The following is an 11,268-nucleotide window of genomic DNA, read 5'->3' on the forward strand; positions in this document are numbered from 1 at the left end:
TAGCCCTGCGTTTAGTGGTCTCTGAAAAAAAAGTTTTTTTGTAGGTATACTTACTGAATCGTATAAGTATCTAGGAGTTACTGTAGAAGTATTTTAGACGAAGAATTGGAATTTATGCGACTGCCCTGCAGAGTCTCATAAGACCCTGGAAATTGATCGATTGGGATCTTCGTAACGTTTAAAAAAGTCTTAAAAGGTTTATGTATCTTGCGGTAATTATTGACTCAAAGAGCTAAAGGAACTCTAGTGGTTAACCATAGCCACTTACAGAATATAGAGAAGTTCAAGTCCTGCCTCTAGTGGTCCTTGAAAAAAAGTTTTTTGTAGACATACCAACTGAATCGTACTAGTAGATTTGGGACTTACCCGACTGCCCTGCAGAGTCGCATAAGACCCTGGAGGTTAATCGATTAGGATCCTCTCTCTGTTTAAAAAGCTTAAAAATGTTTGTGTATCATGCGATACTTATTGACTAGAAAATCCAAAGCGTCCATTACTTTGGAGAAAAACGATTTAAAAACCTATCAAATTATTTTAAAACTGTCCGATATCATATCAGCCTATTATCATTAAAGACTTTCGTGTTATCAACTAAATTTTCCACGAAACTGACACATTCTATTAAATCTCTAAGAAATCATATATTTTTTTTCGTTAAACCTTTGAAAAGGCACTCGATAAAGATGCCATGATATAAGTACAGCATAAATAACATGACGGACGGTATGTTTTACTTTAAACGTTTCAAATGGATTGTTCTAAAGTATAAATATCATGGCTGTTTTTAAGTGCCTTTAGGTTTTTCTTCTTTAGTCTCCGAAATGGAGGTGGTGTCACTGGACACTCCTTGTTCTAATGATGAACTGACATGTTTCATGTTGACAACTTGTCTACAAGACGACAGCAATGTTTTCTTCTTAGTTGAAGCTATTGATGATGATGACGTTGTTGTTGTTGCCTATGTTGACGCTACGGATGATGAAGAAGTATTCTATTATGATGTTGACGAATGGTTACAAACGATTATCAAACAAGTTCATTGAAGTATTGCGTTACGTTCTATTAGACTTTGACAACTAAGCCTTCCTAACCATCTCTCTTTTCTCTCCCCCTATTACATACTACATACTGATCAAGTCTATTTTAAAGGGGCGTTGAGTAAATGCACTTAGCTAGACATGGATAAACATTATTTTGTGTCAACTAGCGACTGTTAAAATAATACCAAAAAAATAAAACAAATTGTCAGTTGGTTTCTGAAAGCCGTTTCATTTTTAATGGCCAATAGAGATGAACAAAAACAAGAAAAAAAAAACAAAAACAACATAAACGATTAAATTTAATTTCAAGTTGTTAAAAAACTTTAGTGGTAGTTAAATTAGACAACTAATAGTATTAGGAAAATATAGCTACCATCACATCAAAAGTTAAATTGTGGGTAAAAACCACTAAACCAATTCAATATAAGACAACTAATTGGGGTTTTTTTATTCAATGATTTAAATAATTTATGAGTTTTAGCAGCAAATATACAGAAAATGTATTTTATTTTAAATGGAAATGTATGATTGCACTTAGTTCTTAATTCCTCTGATATTTTATTGTTTTTCATTCAAAACGAAAAAGTCATTAAACGTTTGATATATTTACTCAATCGTTAAGAAAGACATTAATTAAGAAAGCTCATGATAATTTTGATATGATATTTAACTTTATGGAACACTGGAGATGTAAATAGTTCAGACTTAAGAGCACTTTAGACTATTCTTTAGCCCAGACTACAGTCTTTTCTATAGTCCAGACTATAGTCTTGTCTATAGTCCAGACTATAGTCTTATCTATAGTCCAGACTATAGTCTTGTCTATAGTCCAGACTATAGTCTTGTCTATAGTCCAGACTATAGTCTTGTCTATAGTCTAGACTATAGTCTTATCTATAGTCCAGACTATAGTCTTATCTATAGTCCAGACTATAGTCTTGTCTATAGTCCAGACTATAGTCTTGTCTATAGTCTTGTCTATAGCCCAGACTATAGTCTTGTCTATAGCCCAGACTATAGTTTCGTCTGTAGCCCAGACTATAGTTTTGTCTATAGTCCAGACTATAGTCTTGTCTATAGTGCAGACTATAGTCTTGTCTATAGTCCAGACTATAGTCTTGTCTATAGTCCAGACTATAGTCTTGTCTATAGTCCAGACTATAGTCTTGTCTATAGTCCAGACTATAGTCTTGTCTATAGTCCAGACTATAGTCTTGTCTATAGTCCAGACTATAGTCTTGTCTATAGTCCAGACTATAGTCTTGTCTATAGTCCAGACTATAGTCTTGTCTATAGTCCAGACTATACTCTTGTCTATAGTCCAGACTATAGTCTTGTCTATAGTCCAGACTATAGTCTTGTTTATAGTTTTGTCTATAGTCCAGACTATAGTCTTGTCTATAGTCCAGACTATACTCTTATCTATAGTCCAGACTATAGTCTTGTCTATAATCCAGGCTATAGTCTTGTCTATAGTCCAGAATATAGTCTTGTCTATAGTCCAGACTATAGTCTTGTCTATAGTCCAGACTATAGTCTTGTCTATAGTCCAGACTATAGTCTTGTCTATAGTCCAGACTATAGTCTTGTCTATAGTCCAGACTATAGTCTTGTCTATAGTCCAGACTATAGTCTTGTCTATAGTCCAGACTATAGTCTTGTCTATAGTCCAGACTATAGTCCTGGTTATATAGTCCAGACTATAGTCTTGTCTATAGTCCAGACTATAGTCTTGTCTATAGTCCAGACTATAGTCTTGTCTATAGTCCAGACTATAGACTTGTCTATAGTCCAGACTATAGTCTTGTCTATAGTCCAGACTGTAGACTTGTCTATAGTTCAGACTATAGTCTTGTCTATAGTCCAGACTATAGTTTAGTCTATAGTCCAGACTATAGTTTTGTCTATAGTCCAGACTATAGTTTTGTCTATAGTTCAGACTATAGTTTTGTCTATAGTCCAGACTATAGTCTTGTCTATAGTCCAGACTATAGTCTTGTCTATAGTCCAGACTATGGTCTGGTCTATAGTGTTGTCTATAGTCTTGTCTATAGTCTTGTCTATAGTCTTGTCTATAGTCTTGTCTATAGTCTTGTCTATAGTCTTGTCTATAGTTTTGTCTATAGTCTTGTCTATAGTCTTGTCTATAGTCCAGACTATAGTTTTGTCTATAGTCTTGTCTATAGTCCAGACTGTAGTCTTGTCTTTAGTCTTGTCTATAGTCCTGGCTATAGTCCCGGCTATAGTCCAGGCTATAGTCCAGGTTATAGTCTATAGTCCAGACTAAAGTTCTAAATATAGGCTATTCTGCAGTCTAAACTATTGGCTTCTCCTTGTCTATAGTGCAATCTATAGTCTAGATTATAGTCTAAGATACAGTATTGTTTTCAGTCTAGTCTTTAAACCAGACAATTACATTGTATATATTTAATAATTTAAAGCATACCTTAAGGCTTATTTATGAATAACTTTCCATTGCCTACATTTCATCTATACAAATAATGTACATCCGATTCTTCCATTTTTCAAAGGATTTTGTTTCAAAACTTAAATATACTATGACTTAAATCATGTTGCGATTATGACTTTATTCAATCTTTTCGATGACAAAAATGATGATGCCCTGCTTTATTATTATGAGACAAGCTAAACTAGTTCAGTAATATATATTTATTCTATTCTATATCCATCGCTCTTTAGCTCTTTGTCTAGCTTTTCCTATAAAATTTAACAACAAAAATAAGTATCACTTAAGTTTTACGTTCGTTGTATCTTGGTCGTATAAACCAAATCAATATGAAACAAATTTAACGAGTACTCGAAACAAGGTTACTGAAGAGACAAAAAAAATTATTAAATATATACGTAAGAATAACATTTTAAACGAAATCTACTTAAACTCGTAGTCAGATAAAAGAATAGAAATAAATGAAGCCTAATAGGCGGGGATCGAAACGAAGAAATTTAATCAGAAAAGAAAATTATTTGCTTTGATTAAATTAAACACAAAATTTTTTTGTTTATTTTATTTGCTTGAGTTATAAATTAGATAATGACAATATTTTGGAAAATCACTTAAAACAAATACTCAATCATTAGGGCTTCGTTATTGCAGTTTCGATATATCCCTACAAAAATTCCTTTCACTCCAACATTAAGACCTTACATTGCACTCCCTTTATGAAAATGAATAAATAATGAGTGATTATTGTATTAAAAATATCTGATATAAGTAGAATATTTATATCTTAATATTTAATGAATGATTTCATTGTATCGGACTAAACAAAAGACTCTTATAATAAATAATAAACGAGGATAATAAAAATAATACAGATGATAATGATGACAATCATTTGCAAAATACTTCATGTGGTTTCAGTTTTGTTTTGTTTCATATTTTTAGTTTTGCAGAGAGTATGATTGTACAAATGATTAGTGTAAATTATATTAAACAAAGAATATATATATATATATATATAAAAAATACTTTATTAAGTAAATATATGTATTTTTTTTTAAATGTATTTCATTCTTCTTCTTGTTAATTTATATTTAAAAAGACTGTGTCATTTGCACATTTATAATACAAATTCATTTTTTACCAGCCAGAGTTTCTTAAATAAAGTGAAAACAATTTCAATTTTAAAACTATAGCCAAGACAGAGGGAAAGAAATATTCTAGACTATAGTCCAGATTTTAGTATATTTTATAATACAAATTTCAGTCTCTTCTATAGCCCAATCTTTAGTCTATTCTATAGTCCAGACTATAGTCTATTCTATAGTCCAGACTATAGTCTATTCTATAGTCCAGACTATAGTCTATTCTATAGTCCAGACTATAGTCTATTCTATAGTCCAGACTATAGTCTATTCTATAGTCCAGACTATAGTCTATTCTATAGTCCAGACTATAGTCTATTCTATAGTCCAGACTATAGTCTATTCTATAGTCCAGACTATAGTCTATTCTATAGTCCAGACTATAGTCTATTCTATAGTCCAGACTATAGTCTATTCTATAGTCAAGACTATAGTCTATTCTATAGTCAAGACTATAGTCTATTCTATAGTCCAGACTATAGTCTATTCTATAGTCCAGGCTATAGTCTATTCTATAGTCCAGACTATAGTCTATTCTATAGTCCAGACTATAGTCTATTCTATAGTCCAGACTATATATAGTATATTCTATAGTCCATAATATAGTCTATTCTATAGTCCAGACTATATATAGTCCATTCTATAGTCCAGATTATATATAGTCTATTCTATAGTCCAGACTATAGTCTATTCTATAGTCCAGACTATAGTCTATTCTATATTCCAGACTATAGTCTATTCTATAGTCCAGACTATAGTCTATTCTATAGTCCAGACTATAGTCTATTCTATAGTCCAGACTATAGTCTATTCTATAGTCCAGACTATAGTCTATTCTATAGTCCAAACTATAGTCAATTCTATAGTCCAGACTATAGTCTATTCTATAGTCCAGACTATAGTCTATTCTATAGTCCAGACTATAGTCTATTCTATAGTCCAGACTATAGTCTATTCTATAGTCCAGTCTATAGTATATTCTATAGTCCAGACTATAGTCTATTCTATAGTCCAGACTATAGTCTATTCTATAGTCCAGACTATAGTCTATTCTATAGTCCAGACTATATTCTATTCTATAGTCCAGACTATAGTCTATTCTATAGTCCAGACTATAGTCTATTCTATAGTCCAGACTATAGTCTATTCTATAGTCCAGACTATAGTCTATTCTATAGTCAATAATATAGTATATTTTAAGTTCAGAATATAGTCCTTTCTACAGTCCAGTCTATAGTCTATTCTATAGTCAATAAAATAGTCCATTCTATAGTCTGTTCTATAGTTCAGACAATAGTCTATTCTATAGTCCAGAATGTAGTCTATTCTACAGTTCAGAATATAGTCTATTCTATAATCTAGACTATAGTATAGATTATAGTGTATTCTATAGTACATACTATTCTAAAGCCCAGACTATAGTCTATCCTATAGTCCAGACAATAGTCTATTTTATAGTCCAGACTACAGCCTACTCTATAGTCCAGACTATAGCATATTCTATAATCTAGACTATAGTATATCCTTTAGTCCCGACTATAATGTATTACATAGTCCCAACTATAGTGTTCTAAAGTCCAGATTATAGTCTATTCTATAGTCCATACTATAGTCTATAGAATATTGTATAGCTTGCACTGTAGTCTATTATATAGTCCACACCATAGTCTATTCTATAGTCCAGGCTATAATCTACTCTGTAGTACAGACTATTGTATAGATCCAAGTATATTCTATTGTCCAGAATTCTGCTATAGTTCAGCCTTTGCTATTGCGCTGGATATATATTCCGACTATTTATAGTCCTCGCTATAGTTTACATTAATTCTTATACATTTTTAAAAATGAATAATTTAAGAACCTCTGCTTTGCAGTATTTGTGTAGATTTAACAAATTGTTATCCAGCCCCCCCATAAAAAATAATTCCTTATGTGTCAACACTTATTTGCAACGAATTAACTATAATCATTTAGAAGTTTATAGAAATGTGTAAATGTATTTGTAGCAAAAAAAAATGTATGTATTTGTATTGGTTTCATGAGTTTTACTGAAATAAATATAAAGTGATGTATTGCAAATACATTTATATAAAAATAACTACTGATAATAAAATATTAAGATTGATGAAAATGAATATATTTTATTTGTTGATTGAAATCTAATACAATTGCTAAGTAGAATTTTGTGTAAATTAAAATGTTATTTTTAAACTAAATTCAGAAGATATTGTCATTATTTTATATTATCCTGCAAACTTGTAAATTTATTTTCTAAAGTAATTCTAATAATTTTCCGTTTCATTTTTTCCTAATATCTTTACACTAATTCTTTATTTTCTTTTGTAATTAATAAATTTTATATTTCCAATATCTTTTGCTGCAGAAAGTTAAAAAGTAATTAAATTCTCATTTCTTAGTTTTATCAATTAGCTTTTCTTTATATTTTTTTAATTTAGAGCTACCGGTCATTATCAATGGCTAACAGCACGATATCAAATGCTGCACCTACTTCCTTTACACCTTTTCGGCTTAATTGATTTTCTGTTTCCTAATACTAATTTATTACGTTTTTGTTTTCATTAAGAATATAATGAAAGATGACTGAAAGAAAAAACATTAAAAGTTTGAATTTTATTTCGTAGATAACTGGTGGTGTGCAGTTGCTAATATTTTTAAATTACTAAATTTTAATGAAGTTCAAACTGTGGTTCATTCTATAATCCAGACTATTTTATATTCCGGCTATAGTCTACTCAATGGTTCATACTATAGTCTTATCCATAGTCCAGACATAGTCGAGACTATAGTCTATTCTATATTCTAGACTAAAGTCTATTCTATAGCCCAGACTATATTCTATTCTATAGTCCAGACTATAGTCTATTCTATAGCCCAGACTATAGTATATTCTATAGTCCAGACTCTAGTCTATTCCATAGTCCAGACTATAATATATTCTATATTCCTGACTATAGTCTATTCTATAGTCCATACTACTCTACTCTATTCTATAGTCCAAACTTAAATCTATTAGAAGAGATAATAATATATTCTATAGTCCAGTCTGTAGTATATTCCATAGTTCAGACTATATTGTATTCTATAGTCCAGACTATAGTGTATTCTAAAGTCCAGACTATAGTGTATTCTAGTCCACACTACAGTGTATTCTATAGTCCAGACTATAGTGTATTCTATAGTCCAGACTATAGTGTATTCTATAGTCCAGACTATAGTGTATTCTATAGTCCAGACTATAGTGTATTCTATAGTCCAGACTATAGTGTATTCTATAGTCCAGACTATAGTGTATTCTATAGTCCAGACTATAGTGTATTCTATAGTCCAGACTATAGTGTATTCTATAGTCCAGACTATAGTGTATTCTATAGTCCAGACTATAGTGTATTCTATAGTCCAGACTATAGTGTATTCTATAGTCCAGACTATAGTGTATTCTATAGTCCAGACTATAGTGTATTCTATAGTCCTGACTATAGTGTATTCTATAGTCTAGACTATAGTGTATTCTATAGTCCAGACTATAGTGTATTCTATAGTCCAGACTATAGTGTATTCTATAGTCCTGACTATAGTGTATTCTATAGTCTAGACTATAGTGTATTCTATAGTCCAGACTATAGTGTATTCTATAGTCCAGACTATAGTGTATTCTATAGTCCAGACTATAGTGTATTCTATACTCCAGACTATAGTGTATTCTATAGTCCAGACTATAGTGTATTCTATAGTCCAGACTATAGTGTATTCTATAGTCCAGACTACAGTGTATTCTATAGTCCAGATTATAGTGTATTCTATAGTCCAGACTATAGTGTATTCTATAGTCTAGACTATAGTTTATTCTATAGTCTAGACTATAGTCTATTTTATAGTCCAGACTATGGAGTATTCTATACTCCATACTATAGTCTATTCTATAGTCCAGACTATAGTCTATTCTATAGTCCAGACTATAGTCTATTCTGTAGTCCAGACTATAGTCTATTCTATAGTCCAGACTATAGTCTATTCCATAGTCCAGACTATAATTTATTCTATATTCCAGACTATAGTCTATTCTATTGTCCATACTACTCTATTCTGTAGTCCAAACTTAAATCTATTAGAAGAGATAATAATCTATTCTATAGTCCGGATTACTGTATATTCTGTCTATAATTAAGTCCTTTGTCCAGACTAGGGTATATTTTAAAGTCTTTAGTTTTGACTAGTCTAATCTAAGCTATAGCTCAGACTATTATCTATTTTATAGTCTAGACTGTAGTTCAGAATATAGAATATTCTAAAGTCAAGTGTATTGTTTAGACTATGAAGATTTTATATTCAATTCAACTGGAATCAGATTTATAGCCCCGACTATAGGCTAATTTGTTGTTCAAGTTGTTATCTATTTCTTAGTCCATACTTTTGTCTATTACATAGTCCAGACTTTAGTCAAATTTTTCGTCCAGACTATAATATATTCTATATTTTAGATTGTAGTGCATTTGATAGTCCAAAATATAGTCTATTCTGTAGTCTAGATTATATTCTATGGGATAGTTTATTCCATATTCTTGACTAATTAAAGTTGTATATAGTCCCAACTATATTCTTAACAACAATCCCAAGCATACCCGTTGCTCTCACCTTAATACACCTGCAAAAGTTTCCCAAATTCATCTAAGAAATAGCTTTTACTTACATTAATTTCTTTGATTTACATTGTCATTATAGAAATCAAAATCTATTCTCATATTTTTAGTGCAATACATATTCTTATAGATGACAATTGTTCCACATTATACTAGTATACGTACTACTACTACTAGTATTACAAGATCCATTACAATCAGTTATAGAAAGAATAATAAAAATCTATTTTTATTGAATTATAATGATGTGTTCTAGTTTACATTTGTATTTCTTTGATATTTTGAGATTAAATACATATGATAATTTTTATGTGGTTTACAAATTCAAAATATAATACTAAACATTTTTCGAATGCGTTTAAATTTAAATATTATGTTTATAAACGAGAGCAAATATTTAGTAGAATATAATTGTGGTTTATTGGAAATAGCAATATACATATGTATTTATAAAGAATGTTCATGAGAAAATAAATTAGTTGTAACTATATTTGTTGAGCTAAATCATGTTTCAAGTTAAGTGCTCAATATATTTACAATTTTATTAATTGTTTCAATTAATAAATTACGTTAAATTTAATAAACTAACTGAATAGGTTTGGTTAGCTGTTAAATATATATATATTATATTTATTACATAAATAAGTCTGTTATTTAACTACGAACCCTCTTAACGATATGAACTCCCAAAGAAAACTAATAATAAATTTTTCTTTGGTATTTAGCAGCTTTAGGCAAAAAATAATAAAAAAAAAACAATTTATTGATTTAAAGTAATATTGGTGTTATAACAAATATAAGAAGTTAATAATACGACCAAAATTGTAAAAAAAAAACTGTAAATATATATTTTTTTTAATAAATCATCTAAACTCTATATTTTTAAGCTTAAGGCAAACATTAAAGAAAATATAATATTTGTACTAACTATTGAAAAGATGTCAGGAATATTAACAAGCAAATAACAAAGTTTAATTTATAAAGGATTATTATCTGGACTTCAGACAGCACTATAGTCTGAACTATATACTGAACTATTGTCTGGACTGTTTAATAGATTATTATCTGGACTATAGAATATACTATTGTTTGGGTTAAAGAATCGACTATAGTCAGGATTTTTGAATAGACTAGGATACACTATTGTCTTGGATATAGAATATATTATGACCTATAGAATATATTTAATGATCTTGACTATAGAATAGACTATAGTCTGGACTACAGAATAGACTACAGTTTGAACTATAGAATAGACTACAGTTTGGACTATAGAATATACTATAGTCTAGACTACAGTCTAGACTATAGAATAAACTATAGTCTGGACTATAGAATAGACTACAGTCTGTACTATAGAATAGACTATAGTCTGGACTGTAGAATAGACTATAGTCTGGACTATAAAATAGACTATAGTCTGGACTATAGAATAGACTATAGTCTGGACTGTAGAATAGACTATAGTCTGGACTATAAAATAGACTATAGTCTGGACTATAGAATAGACTATAGTCTGGACTATAGAATAGATTATAGTCTGGACTATAGAATAGATTATAGTCTGGACTATAGAATAGACTATAGTCTGGACTATATAATAGACTATAGTCTGGACTATAGAATAGACTATAATCTGGACTATAGAATATACTATAGTCTGGACTATAGAATATACTATAGTCTGGACTATAGAATAGACTATAGTCTGGACTATAGAATAGTCTATAGTCTGGACTATATAATAGCCTATAGTCTGGACTATAGAATAGACTATAGTCTGGACTATGGAATAGGCTATAGTCTGGACTATAGAATAGACTATAGTCTGGACTATAGAATAGGCTATAGTCTAGACTATAGAATAGGCTATACTCTGGACTATAGTATAGACTATAGTCTGGACTATAGAATAGACTATAGTCTGGACTATAGAATAGACTATAGTCTGGACTATAGAATAG

The 11,268-nt window shown here is 30.0% G+C and overlaps 1 long non-coding RNA gene across 1 annotated transcript in view; it reads left to right on the forward strand.

Moving 5' to 3' along the window:
* LOC111685973 overlaps window positions 1–7,126 on the forward strand; it is a 42,904-nt gene extending 35,778 nt beyond the window's left edge. The window contains exon 3 of the long non-coding RNA XR_006940763.1: window positions 7,103–7,126. This is a non-coding gene — a long non-coding RNA (uncharacterized LOC111685973). The remainder of the gene's footprint in view (window positions 1–7,102) is intronic.
* The last annotated feature ends 4,142 nt before the right edge of the window (window positions 7,127–11,268 follow it).

The sequence above is a fragment of the Lucilia cuprina genome, chromosome 4 (assembly GCF_022045245.1).
Source record: "Lucilia cuprina isolate Lc7/37 chromosome 4, ASM2204524v1, whole genome shotgun sequence".
Classification (NCBI taxonomy): domain Eukaryota; kingdom Metazoa; phylum Arthropoda; class Insecta; order Diptera; family Calliphoridae; genus Lucilia; species Lucilia cuprina.